This window comes from Heptranchias perlo, chromosome 10 (genome assembly GCF_035084215.1).
Source record: "Heptranchias perlo isolate sHepPer1 chromosome 10, sHepPer1.hap1, whole genome shotgun sequence".
Taxonomy (NCBI): domain Eukaryota; kingdom Metazoa; phylum Chordata; class Chondrichthyes; order Hexanchiformes; family Hexanchidae; genus Heptranchias; species Heptranchias perlo.
Genome location: NC_090334.1, coordinates 77,282,881 through 77,307,112, shown reverse-complemented (window position 1 = coordinate 77,307,112; position 24,232 = coordinate 77,282,881). Strand labels below are relative to the sequence as shown.

Sequence of the window (24,232 nt, the reverse complement as noted above, 5' to 3'; positions counted from 1 at the left end):
GTAAAGAACTGGGCTGTTCCATCACTTGACAACATGATGGGTTTCTTATCACTTTGTTATAGCCGATCACTTTTTAATCACTTAGTCCTCTCCCTCTTAGCTGAGGCAAATGCTGCTAATGGTCCTAAATGCATTTTGAGCCTTTCCAAAGATTTTCAGAATTGTTGCCACCCTATTATGACACTCACCTTTATCCTCATCCCTTTCAACATCAGCTACACACAATTTTCTACTTCCACATCTAGTGTGCTCCCTGCAAATGTCAACGTCTGCACCTGGAGCAATGGAAGAGAGCATACTTCAGAATACTGCCCTAATGGTTCAGTGGGTGAATGAGCCGCATGGCATGAGGATGGGGCAAAAAAAGCAGCCAGGGTTCCTGCTTATGATCGCTATGCGGTGCACATGTGCACCTCAGGTGAGGACAGGATCAGGCTTGGCTGTGAATTTCCTACTCGCAGCCAACCATTTGCCGACGCAAGCTGCCTGGTCTCACAATGAAGAGTGCTCCTTGAGTAAGACAGAGGACGGTATCTAATTCATGTGGAACTATACCCAAGGGTAAGTTGCCAACTTCAGGGGAGGAAATAGTGGAAGAAAGTAGAATTTGCCATTACTGATTGTACCCTATTACATTGTTTTTTTCCTCATACCATGACACTGAAACAAAATACTAATATTACAGAAATGACGCATCCTAATGGAGAGATACCTAGTCAGATATCAGACATAGCTTTATAACTGTAACATTAACCATATATTACTAAAACTATTCTAAATAAAATTAAATTTTAAGCACTTTTTGCCGTGTCTTTTTCACATTCTCTCTCTTGTATTTTAATTATTTAAAGCAAAAATAAAATTAATTTTTAACTAATACAACCCAATTTGATAGCTCTTTTTAAAACAGAAATGCATAAATCACTTTTCCTCACTTGTTTAGCTCTGCCTCCTGGATCCCACATTCCATTTTGGCCTGTGTTTAGCTTAAAAAAAACATTTCCAGTTACTAGTTTCTAAATTAATCAAGTGCTAGGAGTCTAAAGATTGGCACATTTGTACCATAGACACAATCAGGCAATTTAAAACTTTAAACAGATGAGCACTATTTCAGGGTTAGTTTTCCCTTCCTTGATATGAGCAGCCCAATTATACAATAACTCATCCATAGCACAGACCAGTGAACTTTTGAACAATGCTTGGTATCAAATTTTATGGGTGTCTCTTCGGAAGAAAATTTTTCTTGAAAACGATATGGTCAATGAGAGTCATAATTTTCCCCTAGATTAGCCTGTAGTTTACTTTTTCTAATTAGTACATTCAATAGATATCAGCATTTATACAGGGCTGTTTCATAAATTATAGTATCTCTGAAAGGAAACATTTGAGACCTGTGAAGGATGCCTTTGTGGTCATCGTACACTAAATAGAATCTGAACATTGTGACAGATCCAAAGGAATTGCTCAGTCTGGTTTGGAACAAAACCACCCCTAGTCATGAATCTTCTGATCAAAGGGAGTACCTAACTGACGCCCCCCCCCCCCCCGCCCCCCAGCTTCAATTTTAAAGAAAAGTTCTGTGGAACTGGATCTAGCCAGACCCACCCAGTACACAATTATGGATAAATGTCTTATTAGACCCTTTTATTCTTGAAAATGTACATTTTCTCTTTGTGAACAATATGCTGATGGCGCTCTATCTGGCTGCCTTTGTTAGAATTGCTTCAGAGGAAAGATACCATGACTGTTGCTGGGTAGTGGTCCGTTTCCTTTTGAGGAGGTGAAAATACTTTTCACAAACTGTATCAAATTGCGAAACTATCAACTTCGACAGGGTATAAAAAGTGGATATTGGATCGGCCACCCTTTAGACACACCACCCGATTTTCCTCTTGGGTAAATCAGGCAGGATGTATAATCGGCAGCCAATCCAATATTGCCCATTTTACACCCCTGCTGAAGATGAAGGTTCTACCCAGTGTAACGTTTTCAGAGGATGAAACCAGGATGGTACCAGTTTCTAAAATCTGAACATCAATTTGTAACCAGCTATTTACCTATGTAACTTAGGGTGCAGTTATTCTGCCATTTTTGGACCATTGCAAAGTAATGTCAGGTCCTGATCTGACTACAGACACTGTGGTGTGACTCCCTCTTGGGAAGCAGTCTCCCCCTGCTTGACATTGCATGGAATATAACTCCATTGAGAGTGGAGTAATAGTCAGAAATTATGCTTTAGGCACGACAGGTAAAGGGAAAACTAAAAGATGCAAAGTAATTAAATCAGGTGAGAGAAATAAGAAATGTGTGAGGAAAAACAACATTAGTGCAGAAAGACAGGTTGGGGCTTATGTGGCCCAAATAAGCATTATTTATACAAACACACAGAGTATAAGGAACAAAAGCGCTAATTCAACTTAGAAGTTACAAGATGGTAGCCATTACCGAGACATGGCTGCAAGGTGGTCAGGAGTGGGAACTGAATACACCAGATTATAAGGTCTACAGGAAGGATAGGGAACCTGGTTAAGGGAGAGGAGTAGCCTTAGTGATTAAGGATGAAATTATTTCAATGATAAGAGAGCATATAATGAGAGGTAAGCAGGCAGTGGAGACTTTATGGGTAGGATTACGAAATAGAAAAGGATTTAAGACTGTAGTGGGAGTTGCATATAGGCCCTCTGGTAGCAACTGTGAAGTGGCAGAATGTATAAATGCAAAGATTAGACACGCATGTTATTTTTCGGACTGGAGGAAGGTATACATTGGTGTTCCCCAGGGGTCGGTACCAGGACCACTGCTTTTCTTGATATATATTAATGACTTTGACTTGGGTGTACAGGGCACATTTTCAAAATTTGAAGATGACACAAAACTTGGAAGTGTAGTGAACAGAGAGGAGGATAGTGATAGACTTCAAGAGGACATAGACAGGCTGGTGGAATGGACGGACATGTGGCAGATGAAATTTAACGCAGAAAAATGCGAAGTGATACATTTTGAGTGTAGAGATTATTCACAGAGTTTTTAATAAGTGTACACAAAAAAAATGGGGGGGAGAAAGGCACAAGTTTGACTTCGTTCATTCTCTAAAACATAGATGTTGTGCTGCACCACTGCAGTCACTCATCATCGATATTCATTAATTACCAGAACTTTTCTGTGACTGTGAAAGTGTGATTGCAGCCAGCCAGTCAGGCAATGCAATTTGGGTGTTGCTGGATGTCAGTCTGTAACTTCTGGTCTCATTCTTGCTATGTTTGCCTGGAGGAGGCCTTCCATTGTAAGGTGCAGAAAAAAAACATAGAACTATTTTCCCAGTGGTGCAGCACATTATCTATATTATCCTGGAGTAAGGATAAAGTCAGACTTGCTCCTTTTCCCACATTTTTTCGCGTACACCTATTTAAAATCTGAGTGTTTGAGTGATCCCTTCCATGCCATAAAAAAAATCAGAATGGAGTGTAGTTCATACGTAAAAGGTTTGTACTCCTGAATAGTTAAAGGGTTAATAGACTATCAAAATAGTAAAAAGTTTTCAATGTCCAAATAAATTGAACCAGATTTGCACAAAATGTAATTCTGAATGAGATTTCATTTTGGTAACTGTGTGTTGAAAATCTGTTCCAGTAACTAGGCTGTGTTTCTCACATTAGCCATGTCCATTGCATGATTTACAATAGTCTCCTGTTCCTGTTCGCTCATTTCTAGTAGGTGCAGTTTGCTAGGTAATAAGGAATAAACAAAGCATTTCAGTGTATACTAAAGGTTGATATCCAGTCCCATGACCAGTTCATCTTTCGTGATGTTGAGATGATAGGAAGGAAAGACATAGCCCTAGAATTTGAACTCTAGGGAACGTATACTTCAGCTACTGTTTGCAATTCATGTCCAGTCACGATCAGACAGTAACGATCTGAGTCATCAGATCACATTTGATAGAGTCAGTTCTGTCTGTAGGGAAAATTGTGATTTTTAAAAAAGGAGCTTGAATATGTCAGAGAAATTACATTAAGAACATAAGAAATGGGAGCAGTAGTAGGCCATACGGCCCCTCGAGCCATTCAATCAGATCATAGCTGATCTTCAACCTCAACTCCACTTTCCTGCCTGATCCCCATATCCCTTGATTCCCCTAGAGTCTAAAAGTCTATCTATCTCAGACATGAATATACTCAACGACTCAGCATCCACAGCCCTCTGGGTTAGAGAATTCCAAAGATTCACAACCCTCTGTGTGAAGAAATTCCTCCTCACCTCTGTCTTAAATGGCTGACCCCTTATCCTGCGACTATGCCCCCTAGTTCCAGACTCTCCAGCCAGGGGAAACAACCTCTTAGCCTCTACCCTGTCAAGCCCCCTCAGAATCTAATATGTTTCAATGAGATCACCTCTCATCTAAACTCCAGAGAGTATAGGCCCATTCTACTCAACCTCTCCTCACAGGACAACCCTCTCATCCCAGGAATTAATCTAGTAAACCTTCATTGCACCGCCTCCGAGGCAAGTATATCCTTCCTTAGATAAGGAGGCCAAAACTGTTTGTAGTACTCCAGGTGAGGTCTCACTAAAGCCCTGTACAATTGTAGTAAGACTCCCGTACTCTTGTACTCCAACCCCCTTGCAATAAAAGCCAATGTACCATTTGCTTTCCTAATTGCTTGCTGTACCTGCATGCTAACTTTTCGTGTTTCTTGTACGAGGACACCCAAGTCTCTTGGAACGCCAACATTTACTAGTTTCTCACCATTTAAAAAATATTCTGTTTTTCTATTCTTCCTACCAAAGTGAATAACCTCACATTTCCCCACATTATACTCCATCTGCCACCTTCTTGCCCACTCACTTAACCTGTCTACATCCCTTTGCAGTCTCTTTGTCCTCCTCGCAACTTACTTTCCTACCTAGCTTTGTATCATCAGCAAACTTGGATACATTACACTCAGTCCCTTCATCTAAGTCATTAATACTAATAAATAGCTGAGGCCCTATGCACTGATTCTTGCGGCACCCCTCTAATTACAGCCTGCCTGCCTGAAAATGACCCATTTATCCCTACTCTGTTTTCTGTCTGTTAATCAATCCTCTATCCATTAAAATATATTACCCCTAACCCCATGAGCCCTTATCTTGTGTAACAACCTTTTATGTGGCACCTTATTGAATGCCTTTTGAAAATCCAAATATACTACATCCATTGGTTCCCCTTTATCTACCCTGCTAATTACATCCTCAAAAAACTCTAATTAATTTGTCAAACATGATTTCCCTTTCATAAAACCATGTTGACTCTGCTTAATCATATTATGATGTTCTAAGTGCCCTGTTACCACTTCCTTAATAATGGATTCCAGCATTTTCCTGACGACTGATGTCAGGCTAACTGGCCTGGAGATCCCTGTTTTCTCTCTCCCTTCTTTCTTGAATAGCGTTGTTACATTTGCTACCTTCCAATCTGCTGGGATCGTTCTAGAATCTAGGGAATTTTGGAAGATCATAACCAATGCATCTGTTATCTCTGCAGCCACCTCTTCTAGAACCCTTGGATGTAGGCCATCAGGTCCAGGGGATTTATCGGCTTTTAGTCCCATTAGTTTCTCAAGTATTTTTTCTTTACTTATCTCAATTATTTTAAGTTCCTCACTGTCATTAGCCCCTTGATTCCCCACTATTTCTGGTATGCTTTTTGTCCCTTCTACTGTGAATACAGATACAAAATGTTTGTTTAACATATCTGCCATTTCCTGATTTCCCCATTATAATTTCTTCTGTCTCAGCTTCTAAGGGACCAACTTTTACTTTTGCTACTTTCTTCCTTTTTACAATCTTGTGGAAGCTCAAACAATACGTTTTTATATTTCTTGCTAGTTTACTTTCATATTCTATTTTCTCCTTTTTTCTCAATGTTTTGGTTGTCCTTTGCTGGTTTCTAAAACTCTCCCAATCCTCAGGCTTACTACTCTTGTTGGCAACATTATAGGCCTCTTCTTTTAATCTAATGCTATCCTTAACTTCTTTAGTTAACCACAGATGGATCACTTTTCCCGTGAAGTTTTTATTTCTCAATGGAATGTGTATTTGTTGAGAACATTGAAATATTCCTTTAAATGTTTGCCATTGTTTATCAACCGTCACACCCTTTAATCTAATTTCCCAATCTACCTTAGCCAACTCGCTCCTCATAACGATGTAATTGGCTTTATTTAAGTTTAAGATTCTAGTTTCTGACTTAAGTATGTCATTCTCAAACTCAATGTGAAATTCTATCATATTATGATCGCTCTTCCCCAGAGAATCCTTTACTGTGAGATAACTAATTAACCCTGTCTCATTACACAGTACAAGATCTAAAATAGCCTGGTTGGTTCCATGACGTATTGTTCTAGGAAACTGTCTCAAATGCATTCCATGAACTCGTCCTCCAGACTACCTTTGCCAATTTGGTTTGCCCAGTCTATATGAAGATTAAAGACCCCATGATTACTGCATTACCTTTGTTACAAGCTCCTGTTATTTCATGACTAATACTATGTCCAACGGTACAGATACTGTTATGGGGCCTATAAACTACTCCCACCAGAGTTTTCTGCCCCCTTGTTATTTCTTATTTCCACCCATATAGATTCAACTTCCTGATTTTATGAGCCAAGATCTTTTCTCACAACTGTCCTTATGTCATCCTTTATTATTAAGGCTACACCTCTCCTTTTCCATTCTGCCTTTCTTTTCTAAACGTTATGTACCCTGGAATATTTAGTTCCCAACCTTGGTCACTTTGCAACCATGTCTCTGTAATGGCTATTAGATCAAACCCATTTATCTCTGTGTGACTAATTTGTCTATCTTGTTACGAATGCTCCGTGCATTCAGATAAAGAGCCTTTAGTTTTGACTTTGTACCATTTTTTTCCTGCTTTGACCTTATTTGCTGATGTGCTATTATTCGTAACCTCTCTGTCCCTTCCTGCCGCCATCTGCTTATCTTTACCCAAATCACTACACTGCTCTGTGGACTTGACCTTTCTCATTAGATTTCTAAATTTGTGTGCGGACAACACAGTGTGAACTGCTGAGAGTTTGGTACGTGTGGGAGTTCGGTGAAGTGGGGGAAGGAGGTGCTGCTTTGCCTTGCTTTTCCTAACTTTTTCCCCAGAGCGGCAGTGGACCTGAGAGTAGAAGACTGAGGTAGGGGAATAAAAGCAGCAGCAGACCTGCAACAAGAGACAACAACTGTGAGACGTCACAGGTGAGGCAGGAGAGTCTGAGAGGTGAGCACAGGATAAAAGGAGAGACCGAGAGCGGTAGGAGAGTCTGAGAGTCTAAGGCAAGTCATGGCAGCACAGCTCGCACCCGTGATATGCTCCTCCTGCACTATGTGGGAAGTCATGGACACTACCAGTGTCCCTGGCGACCATGTGTGCAGGAAGTGTGTCCAGCTGCAGCTGCTGGCTAACCGTCTTTCAGAGCTGGAACTGCAGGTGGATTCACTGTGGAGCATCCGCGATGCTGAGACTATCGTGGATAGCATGTTCAGTGAGGTGATCACACCGCAGGTAAAGATTACGCAGGCAGAAAGGAAATGGGTGACCGCCAGGCAGAGTAAAAGGACTAGGCAGGTAGAGCAGGAGTCCCCGGGGCCATCTCCCTCTCAAACAGATATTCTGCTTTAGATACTGTTGGGGGAGATGGCTTATCAGGGGAAAGCAGCAAGAGCCAGGTTCGGGGCACCACGGGTGCCTCTGCTGCACAGCAGGGGAGGAAGAAGAGTGGCAGGGCTATAGTGATAGGGGATTCAATTGTAAGGGGAACAGATGGGCGTTTCTGTGGCCGCAAACGTGACTCCAGGATGGTATGTTGCCTCCCTGGTGCTAGGGTCAAGGATGTCACGGAGCAGCTGCAGGGCATTCTGGAGGGGGAGGGTGAACAGCCAGTAGTCGTGGTCCATATTGGTACCAACGACATAGGTTAAAAAAGGGATGGGGTCCTGCAAGGTGAATTTAAGGAGTTAGGAGATAAATTAAAAAGCAGGACTTCAAAGGTGGTGATCTCAGGATTACTACCGGTGCCACGTGCTAGTGAGTATAGGAACAGGAGAATAGACAGGATGAATGCGTGGCTGCAGGGATGGTGTAGGAGGGAGGGATTTAGATTCCTGGGACATTGGGACCGGTTCTGGAGAAGCTGGGACCTGTACAAGCGTGACGGGTTACACCCGAGCAGGACCGGGACGAATGTCCTCGCGGGGGTGTTTGCTAGTGCTGTTGGGGAAGGTTTAAACTAGAGTGCCAGGGGATGGGAACCTGAGCGGGGAGTCAGAAGGGAATAAAGTTGAGAGCAGCAAGAGAGGGGAAGACCCAGGGGAAATCTACAATACAAATAGTACAAACAGTTGTTCAAGAACAAGTGAAAGGGAAAAGCGTAGAGCGGCGGAAAGAAAGTGTACTTTAGGCACGACAGATAAAATAAAAACTAGAAGGCGTAAGGCAATTAACCCAGCATCAAAGCTGTAGCAGGGGGTTGGGAACCTGAGCAGGGAGACAGAGGAAAGCGTGTCAGGAAGGGACAGAATGTATGGAGTAAAAGGTAAAGTGTTAAAAAAGGAAAAAGCAGGAACGAAGTGTCACAAAACATATTTGAAAGTTCTTTATCTGAATGCACGTAGCATTCGTAACAAAATGGACGAGTTAACGGCACAAATAACGACGTATGGGTATGATCTTGTGGCCATTACAGAAACATGGCTGCAGGGTGACAACGACTGGGAATTAAATATGCCAGGGTATTTAACAATCAGGAAGGACAGGCAGGAAGGAAGGGGAGGTGGGGTGGCTATGTTAATAAAGGAAGGAATCACTGTAATACAGAGAAATGATATTGGGACAAAGGATCAGGAAAATGAAACAGTTTGGGTAGAGATAAGGAATAATAAGGGGAAAAAAACACTAGTGGGCATAGTATATAGGCCTCCTAATAGTTGCAACTCTGCTGGAAGAAGTATTAATCAGGAAATAGTCGGGGCATGTAATAAGGGAACAGCTATAATTATGGGGGATTTTAACTATCATATTAACTGGACAAATCAAATTGGGCAGGGCAGCCTTGAGGAAGAGTTTATTGAGTGTATTAGGGATGGATTTCTTGAGCAGTATGTAACTGATCCTACAAGGGGGCAAGCAACCTTGGACCTGGTCCCGTGTAATGAGCCAGGATTAATTAATAATGTCCTAGTTAAGGATCCCCTTGGAATGAGTGACCATAACATGGTTGCATTCCATATCCAATTAGAGGGTGAGAAGGTTGGTTCTCAAGCAAGCGTACTGAGCTTGAATAAAGGAGACTATGATGGTATGAGAGCGGAATTGATTAAAGTGGACTGGGAAAATAGATTAAAGGGTAAGACGGTACATGAGCAGTGGTGTTCATGCAAGGAGTTATTTTACAACTTTCAAAAAAAAAATATTCCACTGAGGAAAAAAGGGTGTAAAAGAAATGACAGCCATCCGTGGCTAAGTAAAGAAATTAAGGATAGTATCCAACTAAAAACAAGGACATATAAGGTAGCCAAACTTAGTGGGAGGATAGAAGATTGGGAAGTCTTCAAAAGACAGCAAAAAGTAACTAAAGGATTGATTAAGAAAGGGAAGATAGATTATGAAAATAAATTAGCAAAAAATATAAAAACAGATAGCAAGAGTTTCTACAGTTATATAAAAAGAAAAAGGGAGGCTCAGGCAAACGTAGGTCCCTTAGAGGATGAGACCAGGAAATTAATGGTGGGAAACATGGAGATGGCAAAAATGCTGAACAAATATTTTGTTTCAGTCTTTACAGTAGAGGACACTAAGAATATCCCAACACTGGACAAACAGGGGGCTCTGGGGGGGAGGAACTAAATACGATTAAAATCACTAAGGAATTGGTACTCAGTAAATTAATGGGACTCAAGGCGGATAAATCCCCTGGACCTGATGGCTTACATCTGAGGGTCTTGAGGGAAGTGGCAGTAGGGATTGTGGATGCTTTGGTAATAATTTTCCAAAATTCTCTGGACTCGGCAAAGGTCCCGGCAGATTGGAAAACTGCTAATGTAACACTGTTATTTAAAAAGGGTAGTGGGCAGAAGGCTGGAAATTATAGACCAGTTAGCCTAACATCTGTGGTGGGTAAAATTTTGGAGTCTGTTATTAAGGAGACAGTAGCAGAACATTTGGATAAACATAATTTAATAGGACAAAGTCAGCATGGCTTTACGAAGGGGAAGTCATGTCTGACAAATTTGCTTGAGTTCTTTGAGGACATAACGTACAGGGTGGATAAAGGAGAACCAGTGGACGTAGTGTATTTAGACTTCCAGAAGGCATTCGACAAGGTGCCACATAAATGATTATTGCTCAAGATAAAGAATCACTGGATTGGGGGTAATATTCTGGCAAGGGTGGAGGATTGGTTATCTAACAGGAAGCAGAGAGTTGGGATAAATGGTTCATTCTCGGACTGGCAACCAGTAGCCAGTGGCGTTCCGCAGGGGTCGGTGCTGGGTCCCCAACTCTTTACAATCTATATTAACGATTTGGAGGAGGGGACCAAGTGTAACGTATCAAAGTTTGCAGATGATACAAAGATGGGAGGGAAAGTAGAGAGTGAGGAGGACATAAAAAACCTACAAGGGGATATAGACAGGCTGGGTGAGTGGGCGGAGATTTGGCAGATGCAATACAATATTGGAAAATGTGAGGTTATGCACTTTGGCAGGAAAAATCAGAGAGCAAGTTATTATCTTAATGGCGAGAAACTGGAAAGTACTGCAGTACAAAGGGATCTGGGGGTCCTAGTGCAAGAAAATCAAAAATTTAGTGTGCAGGTGCAGCAGGTGATCAAGAAGGCCAACGGAATGTTGGCTTTTATTGCTAGGGGAATAGAACATAAAAACAGGGAGGTATTGCTGCAGTTATATAAGGTATTGGTGAGACCGCACCTGGAATACTGCATACAGTTTTGGTGTCCATACTTAAGAAAAGACATACTTGCTCTTGAGGCAATACAAAGAAGGTTCACTCGGTTAATCCCAGGGATGAGGGGGCGGACATACGAGGAGAGGTTGAGTAGATTGGGACTCTACTCATTGGACTTCAGAAGAATGAGAGGCGATCTTATTGAAACATATAAGATTGTGAAGGGGCTTGATCGGGTGGATGCGATAAGGATGTTCCCAAGGATGGGTGAAACTAGAACTAGGGGGCATAATCTTAGAATAAGGGGCTGCTCTTTCAAAACTGAGATGAGGAGAAACTTCTTCACTCAGAGGGTAGTAGGTCTGTGGAATTTGCTGCCCCAGGAAGCTGTGGAAGCTACATCATTAAATAAATTTAAAACAGAAATAGACAGTTTCCTCGAAGTAAAGGGAATTCGGGGTTACGGGGAGCGAGCAGGAAATTGGACATGAATTTAGATTTGAGGTTAGGATCAGATCAGCCATGATCTTATTGAATGGCGGAGCAGGCTCGAGGGGCCGATTGGCCTACTCCTGCTCCTATTTCTTATGTTCTTAAATTTCCCCTCACCTGACCTCCCCCACTTTTAGTTTAAACCCCTATTAATGACTATCAAAACATCAGTCATTATAAAATGCAGCAGTAGTCACATTTAGTTTACATTATCAGATGTATGCTACACTCCAGTTTTGTTTATGTTGCAGAATTTTTGTTATCCTATTCAACCCACAGTATCTGATGCCTTGCCTGGCCTGGCTTGTGGTCTGATCGCAGGATTTAAGGCTGCTACACTCATACACAGTATCACACATACGATGGTGCTTTTCAAACCTTTCTGTGTAGAGGCGCATGCATATACTGGTACACTGCTGAGGACCCTTTCCTAACTTTCAAAAAACTTTGTCAGGTGTTCAAACGCAAACAGTATCGTTGCAGAAAACAGGTCCTGAAAATCCTCACATTTTTTGGCACGGAAATTGCGCATTCTGGGTTGGGGGAGGAATTTGGGGTGGAACATAGTTTCACTGGGTATCCACCCTTCCTGCCTGATGCAGAATGGGAAGGGGCGTGGGTGCCTGTTTCGCCTGTCCTCCCCCTCGATCCTGACATCAATCTATAAGGCAGGACTGTTGGGATGATGTTCCTAATTGGAAATCTCACCAGTTCTGCCCATCTTGCGGCCAACATAAAGTATGCCTGCATGGTGCAGGTGTACTTGCTGTGTTATAGACATCAGTGGGGCCCATAATGCTGTTTCCCAACAACATTGGACCATAGAGAGATCAGTTGCAGTTAGGAAAGCAGCAACTAAACGAGAGATCTAAACTAAATAACTTAAAAACAGATTATCTGGTAATTTATCTCATTACTGTTTGTTTGCAAAATGGTTGCCCAGCTTCCCTACAATACAACAATGACTACATTTCAAAAGTACTTCATTGGCTGTGAAGCGCTTTGGGACGTCCAAACCTTTCCCCCACTAGTCTGAAGTTCTGGATTCCCCCCATGGGTTGGATGTCCAACGACTTTGTAAATGCCTAACCCTTTTATGCTACTCACCCCATCTTGAGATTTAGGATGGGGTCAGTGCTGGGGGTGACTGGTGGACAAGAGTCCTGCCCTGTCACGCTTACAACAGCACGGTGGCCCACAAGGAAGTTCCAGGCCCATATTTCTATCGGTACTGACAATACAAATAACATGCTGGCAAGTAAAAAAAAATACGGTGCACTGTAGAGTACAGAATTCTCAACTTACTCTGTTTACGGTACATGTATGTCTATCCCAGACCAACATAAATCTGATGACCTTGCATAATCCTTTTGACCCCTGATGGACCCCAATTTGAAGCAAAAAGGGAAAAAAACACATTTTATATAGTGCCTTTCATGGCCCCAGGATGTCCCAAAGTACCTTACAACCAATTTAGTACTTTTGAAGTGTAGTCAGTGTTGGAATGTAGGGAAATGCGACAGCTAATTTGCACACAGCAAGGTGCTACAAACAGAAATTAGATAAATGACCAGATAATCTGCTTTTCATGGTGTTGGTTGAGGGATAAATGTTGGCTGGGACACTGGGAGAAGTCCCCTGTTCTTTGAATAATGCCACGGGATCTTTTACATCCACCTGAGAGGGCAGACATGGCCTCGGTATAACATCTCATCTGAAAGATGGCACCTCCATCATTGCATCAATTCCTCAGTACCGCCCTAGCGTGTCAGTGTAGGTTATGTGCGCAAGTCTCTGGAGTGCGGCTTGAACCCACGACCTTCTGACTTGGGTGAAAGGCTGACGCTATATTTGTAATGGGGAGGATTGCTCTTTGACATGAAGGTGATGGTGAGAATTGAATCTTCTCGCAGTTAGCGGTGACCGCTACATTAGCTTACGAGTTGTCGGGGGCTGTTTCTCCAGGAAGGACTCGGAGACTCACAATTCTTGCCTAGATAGGCAAAGGTCTGTGTCTGCAGAAATTGAGTCCTCGGAGTCTTTCCCAACTCCCCATCAAAAACATATATGAAGTTGAGATACTGGATGGGCTAATAATTGATAAAGAGGAGGTACTAGAGAGGCTGGCTTTACTTAAAGTAGATAAGTAACCTGTTCCAGATGGGATTTTTCCTAGGCTGCTGAGGGAAGTAAGGGTGAAAATTGCGGCGGTACTGGCCATAATCTTCCAAACATCCATAGATACAGGGGTGGTGCCAGAGGACTGGAGAATTGCAGATGTTATACCCATGTTCAAAAAAAGGTGTAAGGATAAACCCAGCAACTACAGGCTAGTCAGTTTAACCTCGGTGGTGTGGAAACTTTTAGAAACGATAATCCACGACAGAATTAGCAGTCACTTGGACAAGTGTGGATTGATTAGGAAAAGTCAGCACGGATTTGTTAAAGGCAAATCGTGTTTAACTAACTTGATTGAGTTTTTTGATGAGGTAACAAAGAGGATCGACGAGGGCAATGCGGTTGATGTGTATATGGACTTTCAAAAGGCGTTTGATAAAGTGCCGCATAATAGGCTTGTCATCAAGATGGAAGCCCATGGGATAAAGGGGGCAGTAGCGGCATGGATAAAAAAATTGGCTAAGTAACAGGAAGCAGAGAGTAGTGGAGAATGGTTATTTTTCGGATTGGAGGGAGGTGTACAGAGGCGTTCCCCATGGGTCGGTACTACGACCACTGCTTTTCTTGATATATATTAATGACTTGGACTTGGGTGTACAGGGCACAATTTCAAAATTTGCAGATGACACAAAACTTGGAAGTATAATAAACAGTGAGGAGGATAGTAATAGACTTCAAGAGGATATGGACAGGCTGGTGGAATGGGCGAAAATTAGGCAAATGAGATGAAATTTAAAACAGAAAAATGCAAAGTGATGCATTTCAATAGGAAGAACGAGGAGAAGCAATATAAACTAGAGGGCACAATTGTAAAATGGGTACAGGAACAGATCTGGGGGTATATGTGCACAAATCATTGAAGGTAGCAGGGCAGGTTGAGAAATCGGTTAAAAAAGCATTGGGGATCCTGGGCTTTATAAATGGATGCATAGAGTACAAAAGCAAGGAAGCCATGATGAACCTTTGTAAAACACTGGTTCGATCACAACTGGAATATTGTGTCCTGTTCTGGGCACCACACTTTAGGAAAGATGTGAAGGCCTTAGAGAGGGTGCAGAAAAGATTTACTAGAATGATTCCAGGGATGAGGGGCGTTAGTTACGTGGATAGACTGGAGAAGCTGGGGTTGTTCTCCTTGCAACAGAGAAGGTTGAGAGGAGATTTGATAGAGGTATTTAAAATCATGAAGAGCCAAGACAGACGAGAAAGAGAGAGACTGTTCCCATTAGTGGAAAAGTCAAGAACCAGAGGACATAGATTTAAGGTAATTGGCAAAACAACCAAAGGTGACAGGAGGAAAAGCATTTTTACACAGCGAGTGGTTAGGATCTGGAATGCACTGCCCGAGAGGGTGGTGGAGGCAGATTAAATCGTGGCTTTCAAAAGGGAACTGGATAAGTACTTGAAAGGAAAAAAAATTGCAGGGTTTCGGGGATAGGGCGATGGAGTGGGACTAGCTGGATTGCTCTTGCATAGAGCTGGCACGGACTCAATGGGCCAAATGACCTCCTTCCGTGCTGTAACCTTTCTATGATTTCTAAACCCCTTGAAATCTCCCTGACTCCACTGCACCTGAGAAATGCCATCTATAGTTTATGTTTCCCAGCTTACTCGTAACTGTATCAACAACATCAATTTGTTGTTGTATTCTCTTGTACCATTTAAGAAAGCATAGTGACATTTGCTTCTATGCGAATTTCTTTCTTGTAATAAACTATATTTGTAGTTTTAGCCTCAACTATATAATCCAACAGCCTGTTGCTTTTCCACCTGTTAGAGTTCAGAAGTATATGATGAGCATCCCATGTTCCCCTGTGGTACAAGGGTTTACGGTTGACTTAGAGGCACATTATACCTATTTACCGCATGCTTTAAATTGTAAATTTCAGTTTGTTGGGAATGTAGGTTCACCTATGGAAACTGCAATTTGCGTGAACACTAAAAGAAAATTGGAAGCGGGCCTGAACTGTAACACCTATCTACGAGAGGTGTTCTTCTCTTTCAGGTATTAACCATATTCCCGCCTGGCTATTCCCTCACATCTTCCAGAGGCCTCATACAATATTGTGTCTATAGAAAAGATAAAATTAGTAAAGGAACTTTTAAAAAAAAATGATATTCTGTAAGTCAGTCAATTCTTGATCAACTAGTTGACTATTTTGCCCAATTTTTGCAATGTTTTGAACTCTTTGCACTATATTTATTTGGAGATGCCGGTGATGGACTGGGGTTGACAATTGTAAACAATTTTACAACACCAAGTTATAGTCCAGCAATTTTATTTTAAATTCACAAGCTTTCGGAGGCTTCCTCCTTCCTCAGGAAGGAGGAAGCCTCCGAAAGCTTGTGAATTTAAAATAAAATTGCTGGACTATAACTTGGTGTTGTAAAATTGTTTACAATTATATTTATTTGAGCAGTTTTGATGTATTCCGCTCAAAAACATGAATGTAGAATATTGTTTCTGACTTAAAAAAAATGATGCAGATATTCAATTTTTGACAAGGAGCTCAATTACAGACGAGAGTTGGAATATTAGAGCCATGTTGGCATTTTTGACCCATCTCTACAACCCAACAAAACATGTTAATTAAATTCAAAATTTCAGTTACTGACTATGGTTGCAAGGTTTTTAAAAAAAAAATCTTATTACAACAGACGTGATTATTGATGGTATGCTCAGAAAGAAGTCACGATATTGTGCTACAAGGTTAAGATGGGGCATTTCACATCTAAACATGCGTAATTTCTCATTGCTGAAAAGCCCGTGCTCGTAGGCCAGTATTAGGTGCTTGTCCATCTGCTGGGTTGTAATGGATACTTTTCATTGTGCAGTCACCACAGTAACTGCTGTAAGTAAAACAGATAGTACTTTTTACAGATGGGCGTGTTTTAACCTGCTTATGAATAGGTGAGACGGATGTGTTTACTATTGCACATTCCAGCATGTCGTCAAAAGCCCAGGGAAAATCGAGATTGAGTGACAGTGCAGCTGTATGGTGAGAACAAAACTTGTTTGTCTAAATTTCATGTGCTCTCAGCCTAACTAATGAAGCAAACAGGTGGAGGCTAATCCTGCCAACATACCATTTCTTTATTGGACAAAAGTCAGGTTCTGTGAGACTGTGAACACTGTAAAAGTGGTGGTATAAATTCTCATTACCAACTGCATCCTAGCTATAGTGAACATTTCTGAATCTCCAATAATAGCAGCCGGTTTGGAGAGGTTTATCATCTGTTGATCACAGTTCTGGCTTTAGGTCCGCTATTAATAGCTTTCATGCTCCTAATTTTGCACCAAAGTTTTTAAATCACTGATGTTTTAAGAAAAATTTATTAAAAGTTTTCTTTTTAATAAAAAGTTAAGAAATAAAATGACTTCAAAAATTCTAGTTGGTAATGTTTTGCTTAACTATAAACTAAAGACCTGCTAATCTCGCTAATCCTTTTGTATGTGCACCTATTTCGAGCTTTGATTACATGTATTCAATTAGAACCAAAAATAACCCAAAATGTACAATTTTACTGAAATACAGTGTACACGCAGCACAACCTAAAACATCAAGCTGAATAAAGTATGTGCACTTCGGTAAATAATATAAAATGAATATGCAATGGATTGAGGATTTAATATAGTATATATTACAATCTTTTTGTGCTATAAGATGTTTGTACCTTTTAAGGAGTGCTTACTTTTTCTGTTGTTGAAGAGCAACTATTCCTGCCCCATGGTTGCTTTGTACCATATAACTTGGAATAAAGTTGAATTGACCACAGTTAACTGCGTTTTATGATCAAAGTGTGTCTGAATTGCAGGCGGTGGTGTATGTGATTTCTGTGCTTAGAACTTTAACAGTTGGAGTGACAATTTTTTCTTTGGATAAATTGATCCCCTCCCCAAATAGTCTTGATCCATTAGAGGCATCATATGATCAGTTTGAGCTGAACTCTTATTTACACTCAAACCTTGTGAAATGAAGGATCTTAATAATGCATTGGAGGCGGCACGTATGAAAGGAATACTTTCTGTGTAAAGTACGTCACCCTTCACATGAACAATGGGGAAAACCGATTGCACTTTTTTCCTACTGAGAAATTAGCATATTAGAGACCCACCCCGTTAGGCCTCCTGGCTGGAAAAGGCCCGGTCATATATCTAGTGGGTGAGTGCATTCTTAGCTGTCATAATACTGTGGGAATTACCATCCTATTGCTAAATTTTAGAACTTCAGTATAAACTGGTTCAAGGCTCGGCAGTACCGAAAATTGAATTGCACTGCATTGGAAAGGTGATCCATGCTTGACATCAGAGTGACAATTAAGGACCAATCCAAAAAATCTGAAAAGAAGAGAAGGCTGAGGAGTGATCTGATAGAGGTCTCTAAGATTGTGCAAGGGTTTGATAGGGTAGACGTAGAGAAGATGTTTCTTGTGGGAGGGACCTAAAGTAGGGGCCATAAATATAAGATAGTCACTAATAAATCCAGTAGGGAATTCAGGAGAAATTTCTTTACCCAGAGAATGGTGAGAATGTGGAACTCGCTACCACATGGGAGTGGTTTGAGGCGAATAGCACAGATGCATTTAAGGGGAAGCTAGATAAACACATCAGGGAAAAAGGAATCAAAGGATATGCTGATAGGGTGAGATGAAGTAGGGAGGGAGGAGGCTGAAGTGGAGCATAAACACCGGCATAGACTTGTTGGGCCGAATGGCCTGTTTCTTCCGCTGTAAATTCTATGCAATTCTATGTAATGCTTTTCCTTTCCTGGTGTGCTTCAAAATACAGCTCTTTTTGATATATATCAATGACCTGGACTTGGGTATAGGGAGGCATAATTTTAAAGTTTGCAGATGGCACAAAACTCAAATGTAGGAAACAGTGAGGAGGATAGTAACAGACTTCAGGAGGACATAGACAAACTGGTGAAATGGACAGACACGTGGCAAATGAAATTTAATGCGGAGAAGTACAAAGTGATATATTTTGGAAGGAAGGATGAGGAGAGGCAATATAGACTAAATGGTACAATTTTCAAGGGGGTGCAGGAACAGAGAGACCTGGGGGTTTACGAACTCAAATCTTTGAAGGTGGTAGAGTAAGTTGATACGGCTGTTTTTTTAAAAAAAAGCAAACGGGGTCCTGGGCCTTTATAAGTCCATAGTGTACAAAAGCAAGGAAGTTTTGCTAAACCTTTATAAATCAATGGTTAGGCCTCAGATAGAGTATTCTGTCCAATTCTGGGCACCACAATTTAGGAAGGATATCAGGGCCTTGGAAAGGGTCCAGAGGAGATGTACTAGAATTATACCAGGGCTGAGGGATATCAGTTAAATGGAAAGACTAGAGAGCTGGAATTGGTCTCTATAGAGCAGAGAAGGTTAAGAGGAGATTTAATAGAGGTGTTCAAAATTATGAAGTGTTTTGGTGGAGTAGATCTGTTTCCAGTGGCAGGAAGGTTGATATCCCAGATTTAAGATAATTGGCAAAAGAACCAGAGGGAAGATGAGAGAATTTTTTTTTTTTACACAGGGTTATGGTGATCTGGAATGCACTGCCTGAAGGGGTGGTGGAAGCAGATTCCAATAGTAACTTTCAAAAGAGCATTGGATATATACTTGAAAAGGAAAAAATTGAAGGGCTATAGGGAAAGAGCAGGGGAGTGGGACTAATTGGATAGCTCTTTCAAAGAGCTGACACAGGCATGATGGGCCGAATGGCCGCCTTCTGTGCTGTAAGATTCTATGACTCTATTTTGACTGGGAGAACCGATTATGGGTCTTCAGCAGGCCATTTTTTTTCGGTGAAAAATTGGAATTTTCCACATGTACCATGGATCCCCAACTGCAGGAAAATTGAATTTGCTTGCTTGCTTTTAATGCCATGTGCTCCCGCTGAGAACTCGCTGAAGATTCCCAGTCTCCCGGTTGTCAGTCTCACTGAACTTCTGTGACTGTGTGTGTGGACTGAAACTCTCGGGAACCCGTCCTCTCTGCAGCCCCAGGACCCCGACTCTGCTGCAACACTCTGTCCCTGACTTAACTCCCCACTGTATTACTGTTGATCCTGCGTAGAGCAACTCCCTGTGTTTTGCAGCCAATCCAGGCCAGTACTGTGGATGACCATGGACAGATTGCATTGTAGATCTTTCCTTTGTCAGCCTGCCAGCTCGGCCTTCTATAGAGATTGCTCGCTCCCACACCTAGGATACAGAATTCAATTTTTTTTAAAAATGTGTCATCAGAATCTGCTTTCCTTGTTACTTTTTTAAAACCTGGTTTTTAGTTTGTGTGCCATTGCAGAACATGAGGTTGTGGTTTCTGTGGAGGGCAGAACTGACTAAATAATTATTGCTATGTGGTTTACAAATGAGGATTTGTGTGATGGATTTTATTTCTGAAATGTAAATCCCAGTTGAAAAAGTATTTAATTCGGGAAGTGCACCACCATTGCTGGTCTAGTGTGCAGCAACTAAACCTGCAATCATTTCTTGTTTAAAACCTTCCTGATTGTACAGTCTTAATGTAAGAATAAAGAATGACTTGTAAGTTAGCCCAAGGAATGTTAGGAGAGGCTGAAGTCTTGCGAAAATTAAACTCACTGTTACCTTGAAAATCTTTTCTACATGCCGTGGGAGTGTCGTGTTGTGTCGTCTTTAAATCTGTTTGACCTGAGCAGTTAAATGCCAGCCTTTCGCAGACAGGCAGGCGCAAGTCCTTCTCATGCATGCAGTGTGCATAATTCATCACATGACAGAGAAGCGGTAGTGTCAGAGAAGGATCTGCTGGGAACCAAACTATAAACTTATCAAAACAGACCCCTAACTTTGAGAGTCCGGAGTAAGTACTTCCACCACCTTTCCCCAAGGAACTTTCCAACCCTAATAGTTTTTCTTTGTTCCCAGTAAACAAAAATGTTGTTGATCCAGGGAGTGTTAGATCTTTAGGTTTGTGTGGAGTAGTAACCCGATATTGGCATTTTAATTTCAGAGCTTACGTTAGCACGAGAAAAGTGGGTGTTATTTTGACCTTTTGTGCATTTAAGTTGATAGAGTAAAGTTCAGGAGTTAATTTCTTAATGCATTGTTCTGGATAATGTGCCACGAGCTTTGTAAAAATTTTTTTGAAAAATAAAGCTGTTTATTGCTCATCTCTGTAGACGAGCAGTTGTTTCAATTTTTATCGAATTGAGGTAAAAATAAAACAAGCTTGTGCTTGGTATGAGAATAGTGTGGCACATAAACAAATATTTAAATTGTTTTATGGGATTTGTGCAATATAAGCAATTTTTTTTCACTTATTTACGGATTGCTTCAGTTTGGATACAAATTGGGTTTTGTGCTTTGAAGAATAGACAAATGAATGTTTGTGGCCTTCTGTAGGAGTTTTAATGAATTCGGTGCTTTTTACAAATCTGAGCCTTGTGTATTCATGAGTTTGATGTATTAGCCAGCTGGAAATTTTAAAAGACTGGGAGAGACTGCAGCCTGATCTGAAAGAATTGAGTTGCTGGTTTGTATTGCCATCACTGCTTAGCAACAGGTTCAGCTTTTTTTTGCTCTGTTCTTCTAGCTTGTTACGAACAGCTGAAAAGCTCGTACCCATTTATGTTTTTCAGTGCAGACATATCAGCCCTCAATTCCTCTAAATTAAATGGTGGTATTATGACCTGGTTGCTTATTTTCTATTGATTGTCACGACAGCTGGAGTTTATGATTATTCGGTTTAAAAATGTTTTTGAATGGAACAGAATGACTATTGTGCATTTTATACATCATGACATTGTTGCAATTATTCTCCAACCATCTCCCAGTTATCCTGCTGGATTTGTGCTGCTCTTTTCAGTTAAGAGGGCAGGGCATTTCAGCGACCAATTTCAATGCCACTCCTTGGAGATGTGCTTCAGCAGTGTGGGAAAGGACATTTTCCGCAAGTTAATTGTGCTGTGAGGAATGCCACAAAAGTCTCTGTTGTTTACACTACCTGTAAATAACGAGGAGAATATTTCTAGTGCGTGATATATAATACGTTTTGCTGATGGCACCAAGTTATGTGGTCCGGTGACTAGTATCAGAGAGATGGCTACGTTCAAAGGAATTTCATCAAATTAAGGAATAACAGAAGAATTTTAACGTGGGTAATCTGACGGTAATGCACAATGAAATGGGAAACAAGAAATGTGTTCACAATAGATGCGTATCTATCAGCAAAGGTGGAAAGGGAAACATTTTGGTGTGATTAATGGTTAGTATTCTCTCAGTGTTGCTAATCAAATGTGAGGAGATTTGATGTCGTTTACCGTAAGAACACATATGGAATATTGATGCATTGGTTGGAGTTTATACGAACGCCAAAGATGTTTGAGAGACTTGGGGCCCTAAATTAGAAAGATACTCTCAAAAGTGAAGTTTTCATTAGAGGAAAAAAATTTGAGATTTAATGAATAAAATGACTCTTCCTCATTCTTTCTTCTGTTCTCAGCCGATATAACTCACCTTGTATCATGGAATTCTTGAGCGGGAAGGTGTATTGAGACTGGGATTTGAAAAATTGGATGTTGATTTCCTAGGCAGGACATAATACTGAAGGATATGATGGCTAGTTGTTTTTTTTTGTTTGTTCATTAGATTGCAGTTAGAGGCTACTGAAATGAGGACATGTTTCACAAAGTGGTTACTAAGGGTGTAGAAATACCTAAAGAGTTTGTACAGCTAAACTAAAGGACAAACTGAGAGCCTTCCCATGGCCTAATGCATGTTCCAGTGACCCTAGTTCAGCAGGTGGTCATTAACTTTGCTTTGAACTTCTGCAAACGAGGGACAGAGATCCAGTTGCTGCCATTGGATGGAAGAAAGTTTCACAAGAAAGACTAGTGGTTAATAAGGTTTCACTGCTCAATAGTCTGTGTAAATTTATAACCTTGAAAGCATAATTATGAGATCCTTTGTACTCTTTCCACCCCACCTTCCTTTATAAATGAAACGTTTAGATACTGTTGTGAGGTCAGGCCTTAGCTTCTGACTTTAATCCCTTAACTCCAATCAGCATCTTTTCCCTTAAAAAGACCAAGCAAGATTAGCATGTAAAGAATTGTAGACAAAAACCCGAGTCCACAGCATGACATGCTCGTACACGCTGGATGTGTAGGTGATGAAAATGTAATCTGGCTGCAAGTAGCTACTTCTTCTGCAGGCTTGCTTTTGAAATTAGATACATGTTTTTGGCTTTCATTAATCAGTCCGCAAAACCCTTTATTTTGGTTCTGCTAGGCCAGGAAAGTCCATGAAATAAAATTCCTATGAGTATGTCTCAGTGGCTTCAGCTCTTTTCATGCTATAAGGCTAAATAAATGGAGGGAAATAGTAAAGATTAAAAGTAAAATGCAACAAAATAAAATATAATGTAAAAGTAATCAGTAATATTAGTAACTGGAGTAAAATATAAACATATATTATATAAATGACAGTGGAGTCAATACTTGTTGAATGGATTACATATTTTAGCATAACTCCAAGTCCACACAGAACAACAACTTACATTTATATAGCACCTTTACCATAATAAGACGTCCCAAGGCGCTTCACAGGAGCGTTATCAGACAAAATTTGACACCGAACTACATATTAGGATAGGTGAGCTGTCACAGAGGAGGGTTTTAAGGACCGTCTTAAAGGAAGATAGAGAGGTTTAGGAAAGGAATTCTAGAGCTTAGGGCCTAGACAGCTGAAGGCACGGCTGCCAGTCGTGGGGTGAAGGAAATTGGGGATTCACAAGAGACCAGAATTGGAGGACGGCAGAATTCTCAGAGGGTTCTCAGGCTGGAAGAGGTTACAGAGATGGGGTGGGGCGAGGCCGAGGGATTTGAACACAAGGATGAGAATTTTAAATTCAAAGCATTGCTGGACCGGTAGCCAATGTAGGTTAGTGAGCAGAGAGGTGATGGGTGAACGAGACTTGGTTAGGATACAGGCAGCAGAGTTTTGGATGAGCTCAAGTTCACGGAGGGTGCAAGATGGGATGCCGACCAGAAGAGCATTGGAATAGTCGAGGGTGGAGGTAACAAAAGCATGGATGAGGGTTTCAGGAGCAGATGGGCTGAGGCAGGGGTATAGATGGGTGTTACTATGGAGGTGGAAGTAGGCGGTCTTGGCGATGGAGTGGGTATGGGGTCGGATACACAAACTTTAGAACATATGAAGCAAGAGTAGGCCATACGGCCCCTCGAGCCTGCTCCTCCATTCAGTAAGATCATGGCTGATCTTTGACCTCAACTCCACTTTCCCACCCGATCCCCATATCCCTGGATTCCCTTAGAGTCCAAAAATCTATCGATCTCAGTCTTGAATATACTCAGTGACTGAGCATCCACGGGACTCTGGGGTAGAAATTCTAAAACCTCGTTGTAGTTTAAACTGCTTATAACCTTTTGCCAAAAGGTGTTGTAATTAAAATAGATAAAATCCTGTGGACTGTTTTTGTTACAGTTGAATGTGACATGTCTCACACTTTTATGAACAATTTGTACTAAATGGCATCACCGAATGCAGCTTGTTGGTGCTCTAATGAAGACTCGGCCCACAATATCCCCACATAGTGAGTTCACAGTTTTAT

The 24,232-nt window shown here is 41.2% G+C and overlaps 1 protein-coding gene across 3 annotated transcripts in view; it reads left to right on the top strand.

Annotated features, from left to right (window-relative positions):
- The window catches only part of ston2 (stonin 2), a 133,368-nt gene that overhangs the window by 61,445 nt on the left and 47,691 nt on the right, over positions 1-24,232 (top strand). Inside the window, exon 1 of one of the 3 annotated variants that reach the window (XM_067992044.1) lies at positions 20,361-20,461. The exons of the other annotated variants lie outside the window; for them this stretch is intronic. The gene's annotated coding sequence lies outside the window, so the exon portion shown is untranslated. Of the gene's footprint in view, positions 1-20,360; positions 20,462-24,232 lie in introns of those variants that run through there. 3 annotated transcript variants of the gene reach the window in all.